This window comes from Struthio camelus, chromosome 28 (assembly GCF_040807025.1).
Source record: "Struthio camelus isolate bStrCam1 chromosome 28, bStrCam1.hap1, whole genome shotgun sequence".
Taxonomy (NCBI): domain Eukaryota; kingdom Metazoa; phylum Chordata; class Aves; order Struthioniformes; family Struthionidae; genus Struthio; species Struthio camelus.
In genome coordinates this window covers 4,631,114-4,638,629 of record NC_090969.1, presented here as the reverse complement: position 1 = coordinate 4,638,629, position 7,516 = coordinate 4,631,114, and positions in this window count along the sequence as shown.

Sequence of the window (7,516 nt, the reverse complement as noted above, 5' to 3'; positions counted from 1 at the left end):
CAAACATCGACATGCAACTGTGCAGTCAGTGACCAAACGTGTTGCAGCTTGCCTACATAGGGCAGAGAGAGAGCACAGGTGGCTTCGCTGAGTAGCGTCATCCTCAACCCCAGCAGGAAAAGACAAAGACTCCTTCCCTTACAGAGAGCAGCAAGCTAGGTGCATTGCCACTGGATTACTGACAACAGGCCAACAACCTCATGGGAAGGACAAACCACCTGGGACAGAAATGTAATTAGTGTGGCTTTTTTCCTGGTTTTCCCCCTCTGGTTAGGCGCCTCCAGGATCACTTCTGCTAGTGCTCCAGATAGGCCAGAGGACACAACTGCATGCTGTTCATTGCTTGCTGCCACCCAGGGGTCTCACAGCAAACATGGGCAGACCTGCTTTCCTGCAGCAAAAAAAAAAACCCAAAACAAACCAAAAACAAAACAAAACACCCACACCCCTGAGGAGTGCTCTGATGGCTTTCCAGACTGGTGGTATTTTCAGGAAAAAAAAGACAGTCTGCACTGCAGTCAGTGATCCGAGGGAACAGGAATAACACTGGGCTCTGGATCCCAAGACGAGCAGAAGGGAAAGCAGTTCAAAAAGAAGAACACACTTCCTCGCTTTGAGACAAGCCTCTAGCCACCGCAGGAGAGACACATAATAGCAAGAGAAGGCTCTTGTACAAACCTCTCAGGGCCTGTTATATTCCTATAGGGAATGGGTGCTGTAAACATGGGTGGGTATTTCCTCCCGGTCTGGACAGCACAGAAACAACGGGGATGGGGGGAAGAGAGGGCAGGGAGGAAGAAGAATGCAACCACCTCATGTATTTTCCCAAAGTATTTCCCAGTACCTGATAGGCAGCAGAGGGAAGCTGAAGCTGCAGAATAAGGAGCTGGCTCCAGGTTTGCAGAGTGCTCTCTGGTGGCTCTCCCCCTCCCTGTGGCTGGACTCCTCAGCCCTCCTCTTCCCTGCGGCAGCTCAACTCGGGCTGTCTGGTGTGTGGTGAACGCTCGCCCATCTCTCACAGCCTTTTCAGTGCTCTTGCAGCAAAAGGAACTCACTAGAACAGTAGGAGATGGCACATCCACAATAACAGCTCTACCTCTCCCTACTTCCCTACTGCTGGCTCTGAGGCAGGAAAGCATCAGAGCTCCTCTGCTTAGCAGAAGCAAGGACAGTTCCCCCTGCCCCCTCCAAATGCTTCCTCTCTCTTATCATCCAAGACAGATGAATCCTTTAGGCTGCCTCCTTCCCACAAAAGAGGGGCCCAAAATAAACACAACTACACCTTGAATGCAGGAACTGCTGATGGTCAACCTCAGCTATAGGCATCGGGTGCCACCAACACATGAAAGAACACCATAACCAGAGCATGTTGCAGCAGGAGCCTCTTGAAAGGGATCTTCAACTCATGCCTCTGACTTCTCTTCCACTTTCTCTCAAGCTCTCTCATTGCTATATGTTACCACACTCCAAAATAAGGTTCCCTTACAAAAGCCCTCCCTATTCTGCTGGAAAGTGCTTCCGAAAAGGTCACGTAGCCTCTTTCCACTTAAATCAAATGCTGATAAGAGCATCTGCTTGTAGAAATGCTAATAGGAGCAACTCCCAGCTGCTGCATTAGGCAAAGTACTGGCCCTCTTGCAGAAGCTGCCCCCAGCAGTTATGAGGTTTCCTCTGTGGCAGTGAGAAATAGCAGTGTACAGCAAATGTGATGCGACACTATTTAAGAAAGCATTACTTAATGTACATCCCCTACTTATTCTGTGCTATTAACAATAATTCTACACACACATAGTCCATCCACATCTGTTACCAAAAAAAAAAATTCCAGCCAGTTCCCACTATACAACAAAAGAAACCTTAAGCAAAAAAACACTTCCAAACCACGACATGGGCTGTTCCACTCTCACCCTCCTATCACACCTTGCCCCACACACCCACACTCTTTCTACACCTCCTCATCCCCTTCCTCCACTCACACACCCTTCCCAAGCTCTGCTCTCCCCTGACCCACGCACACACTCACCTATCAACCTCCCACCTGCTTCCCACCTCCTCACCTTGCCACACACACACAACACGCACCCCTACTCAAACACCTCCTCTGCACCACCACCAACACACCCTTCCTCTCCCCTCCACATACAACCTCCCCCTGCAACACCCAACGCACCCACCACAACACCTAACACACTCTCCCCAGACCTCCCTAAAAAAAAACCTGCCACCACCCACCTGCGAGCTGCTGCCTGCGCTTGTCCACTCCATCGGCTGGGCTGTGCTGCCTGATGACACCCCAGCGCTCTTCGCCGCCTGCACAACACAACCACCCATTTCCACACAAAGCCACACACAAAGCCCCTCCAACACACACTGCCTCTTCCCTCCCATCTCCTGCCACACCACAACGCCAACAAACACATTCCCACGCCTGCCCGCAACAAACCCTCTCCTCCTCTCCTCCACTCCACACAACCAAAGGCACACAAGCCTGCACACACTACCTCCTTCCAAGCTCGCTCTTCCAAGACCACCTCCCAGCGCCCCCTCTTTCCTCACCCTCACACACCCTGCACCAGCCACCCTTCCCCGTGTCCTGCCCAACACACAGGCCTCCTCCCACCTCCACCACACCTGCCCACGGAGACCCCGCCTCACTCCACCCACCTCTCACCCCTTTGCCCTTCATGCCTCCTACACTACCTAGCCTACACACACCTCCTCACCTCTCCTCTCCCTCCTCCTCCTCCTCCAACAACCAGGACGCACCCACCTTCCCCCATCCTCACCTGCCCTCCACCACCTCCGCACACAGACACTCCCCTTCCCACTCACCCACCACACCCTCCAACACACTCCCCCCACAAACCCTCCGCCCCACACCCCTCACAACCCACCCCACACACCACCACAACAACACCCAACAACCCCCACAGCCACAACAACAAAACACACCCCACTACACACACAGCCCCACTCCACAACAACCCCTCCAGACCTCTCACCCTCCATTCACACCTTGCCCCACACACCCACACTCTTTCTACACCTCCTCCTCCCCTTCCTCCACTCACACACCCTTCCCAAGCTCTACTCTCCCCTGACCCACGCACACACTCACCTATCAACCTCCCACCTGCTTCCCACCTCCTCACCTTGCCACACACACACACAACACGCACCCCTACTCAAACACCTCCTCTGCACAACCACCAACACACCCTTCCTCTCCCCTCCACATACAACCTCCCCCTGCAACACCCAACGCACCCACCACAACACCTAACACACTCTCCCCAGACCTCCCTAAACAAAACCTTGCCACCACCCACCTGCGAGCTGCTGCCTGCGCTTGTCCACTCCATGGGCTGGGCTGTGCTGCCTGACGACACCCCAGCGCTCTTCGCCGCCTGCACAACACAACCACCCATTTCCACACAAAGCCACACACAAAGCCCCACCAACACACACTGCCTCTTCCCTCCCATCTCCTGCCACACCACAACGCCAACAAACATATTGCCACGCCTGCCCGCAACAAACCCTCTCCTCCTCTCCTCCACTCCACACAACCAAAGGCACACAAGCCTGCACACACTACCTCCTTCCAAGCTCGCTCTTCCAAGACCACCTCCCAGCGCCCCCTCTTTCCTCACCCTCACACACCCTGCACCAGCCACCCTTCCCCGTGTCCTGCCCAACACACAGGCCTCCTCCCACCTCCACCACACCTGCCCACGGAGACCCCGCCTCACTCCACCCACCTCTCACCCCTTTGCCCTTCATGCCTCCTACACTACCTAGCCTACACACACCTCCTCACCTCTCCTCTCCCTCCTCCTCCTCCTCCAACAACCAGGACGCACCCACCTTCCCCCATCCTCACCTGCCCTCCACCACCTCCGCACACAGACACTCCCCTTCCCACTCACCCTCCACACCCTCCAACACACTCCCCCCACAAACCCTCCGCCCCACACCCCTCACAACCCACCCCACACACCACCACAACAACACCCAACAACCCCCACAGCCACAACAACACACCCCACTACACACACAGCCCCACTCCACAACAACCCCTCCAGCCCTCTCACCCTCCATTCACACCTTGCCCCACACACCCACACTCTTTCTACACCTCCTCCTCCCCTTCCTCCACTCACACACCCTTCCCAAGCTCTACTCTCCCCTGACCCACGCACACACTCACCTATCAACCTCCCACCTGCTTCCCACCTCCTCACCTTGCCACACACACACACAACACGCACCCCTACTCAAACACCTCCTCTGCACCACCACCAACACACCCTTCCTCTCCCCTCCACATACAACCTCCCCCTGCAACACCCAACGCACCCACCACAACACCTAACACACTCTCCCCAGACCTCCCTAAACAAAACCTTGCCACCACCCACCTGCGAGCTGCTGCCTGCGCTTGTCCACTCCATGGGCTGGGCTGTGCTGCCTGACGACACCCCAGCGCTCTTCGCCGCCTGCACAACACAACCACCCATTTCCACACAAAGCCACACACAAAGCCCCACCAACACACACTGCCTCTTCCCTCCCATCTCCTGCCACACCACAACGCCAACAAACATATTGCCACGCCTGCCCGCAACAAACCCTCTCCTCCTCTCCTCCACTCCACACAACCAAAGGCACACAAGCCTGCACACACTACCTCCTTCCAAGCTCGCTCTTCCAAGACCACCTCCCAGCGCCCCCTCTTTCCTCACCCTCACACACCCTGCACCAGCCACCCTTCCCCGTGTCCTGCCCAACACACAGGCCTCCTCCCACCTCCACCACACCTGCCCACGGAGACCCCGCCTCACTCCACCCACCTCTCACCCCTTTGCCCTTCATGCCTCCTACACTACCTAGCCTACACACACCTCCTCACCTCTCCTCTCCCTCCTCCTCCTCCTCCAACAACCAGGACGCACCCACCTTCCCCCATCCTCACCTGCCCTCCACCACCTCCGCACACAGACACTCCCCTTCCCACTCACCCACCACACCCTCCAACACACTCCCCCCACAAACCCTCCGCCCCACACCCCTCACAACCCACCCCACACACCACCACAACAACACCCAACAACCCCCACAGCCACAACAACACACCCCACTACACACACAGCCCCACTCCACAACAACCCCTCCAGCCCTCTCACCCTCCATTCACACCTTGCCCCACACACCCACACTCTTTCTACACCTCCTCCTCCCCTTCCTCCACTCACACACCCTTCCCAAGCTCTACTCTCCCCTGACCCACGCACACACTCACCTATCAACCTCCCACCTGCTTCCCACCTCCTCACCTTGCCACACACACACACAACACGCACCCCTACTCAAACACCTCCTCTGCACCACCAACAACACACCCTTCCTCTCCCCTCCACATACAACCTCCCCCTGCAACACCCAACGCACCCACCACAACACCTAACACACTCTCCCCAGACCTCCCTAAACAAAACCTTGCCACCACCCACCTGCGAGCTGCTGCCTGCGCTTGTCCACTCCATGGGCTGGGCTGTGCTGCCTGACGACACCCCAGCGCTCTTCGCCGCCTGCACAACACAACCACCCATTTCCACACAAAGCCACACACAAAGCCCCTCCAACACACACTGCCTCTTCCCTCCCATCTCCTGCCACACCACAACGCCAACAAACACATTCCCACGCCTGCCCGCAACAAACCCTCTCCTCCTCTCCTCCACTCCACACAACCAAAGGCACACAAGCCTGCACACACTACCTCCTTCCAAGCTCGCTCTTCCAAGACCACCTCCCAGCGCCCCCTCTTTCCTCACCCTCACACACCCTGCACCAGCCACCCTTCCCCGTGTCCTGCCCAACACACAGGCCTCCTCCCACCTCCACCACGCCTGCCCACGGGGACCCCGCCTCACTCCACCCACCTCTCACCCCTTTGCCCTTCATGCCTCCTACACTACCTAGCCTACACACACCTCCTCACCTCTCTTCTCCCTCCTCCTCCTCCTCCAACAACCAGGACGCACCCACCTTCCCCCATCCTCACCTGCCCTCCACCACCTCCGCACACAGACACTCCCCTTCCCACTCACCCACCACACCCTCCAACACACTCCCCCCACAAACCCTCCGCCCCACACCCCTCACAACCCACCCCACACACCACCACAACAACACCCAACAACCCCCACAGCCACAACAACAAAACACACCCCACTACACACACAGCCCCACTCCACAACAACCCCTCCAGCCCTCTCACCCTCCATTCACACCTTGCCCCACACACCCACACTCTTTCTACACCTCCTCCTCCCCTTCCTCCACTCACACACCCTTCCCAAGCTCTACTCTCCCCTGACCCACGCACACACTCACCTATCAACCTCCCACCTGCTTCCCACCTCCTCACCTTGCCACACACACACACAACACGCACCCCTACTCAAACACCTCCTCTGCACCACCAACAACACACCCTTCCTCTCCCCTCCACATACAACCTCCCCCTGCAACACCCAACGCACCCACCACAACACCTAACACACTCTCCCCAGACCTCCCTAAACAAAACCTTGCCACCACCCACCTGCGAGCTGCTGCCTGCGCTTGTCCACTCCATGGGCTGGGCTGTGCTGCCTGACGACACCCCAGCGCTCTTCGCCGCCTGCACAACACAACCACCCATTTCCACACAAAGCCACACACAAAGCCCCTCCAACACACACTGCCTCTTCCCTCCCATCTCCTGCCACACCACAACGCCAACAAACACATTGCCACGCCTGCCCGCAACAAACCCTCTCCTCCTCTCCTCCACTCCACACAACCAAAGGCACACAAGCCTGCACACACTACCTCCTTCCAAGCTCGCTCTTCCAAGACCACCTCCCAGCGCCCCCTCTTTCCTCACCCTCACACACCCTGCACCAGCCACCCTTCCCCGTGTCCTGCCCAACACACAGGCCTCCTCCCACCTCCACCACGCCTGCCCACGGGGACCCCGCCTCACTCCACCCACCTCTCACCCCTTTGCCCTTCATGCCTCCTACACTACCTAGCCTACACACACCTCCTCACCTCTCTTCTCCCTCCTCCTCCTCCTCCAACAACCAGGACGCACCCACCTTCCCCCATCCTCACCTGCCCTCCACCACCTCCGCACACAGACACTCCCCTTCCCACTCACCCACCACACCCTCCAACACACTCCCCCCACAAACCCTCCGCCCCACACCCCTCACAACCCACCCCACACACCACCACAACAACACCCAACAACCCCCACAGCCACAACAACAAAACACACCCCACTACACACACAGCCCCACTCCACAACAACCCCTCCAGCCCTCTCACCCTCCATTCACACCTTGCCCCACACACCCACACTCTTTCTACACCTCCTCCTCCCCTTCCTCCACTCACACACCCTTCCCAAGCTCTACTCTCCCCTGACCCACGCACACACTCACCTATCAACCTCCCACCTGCT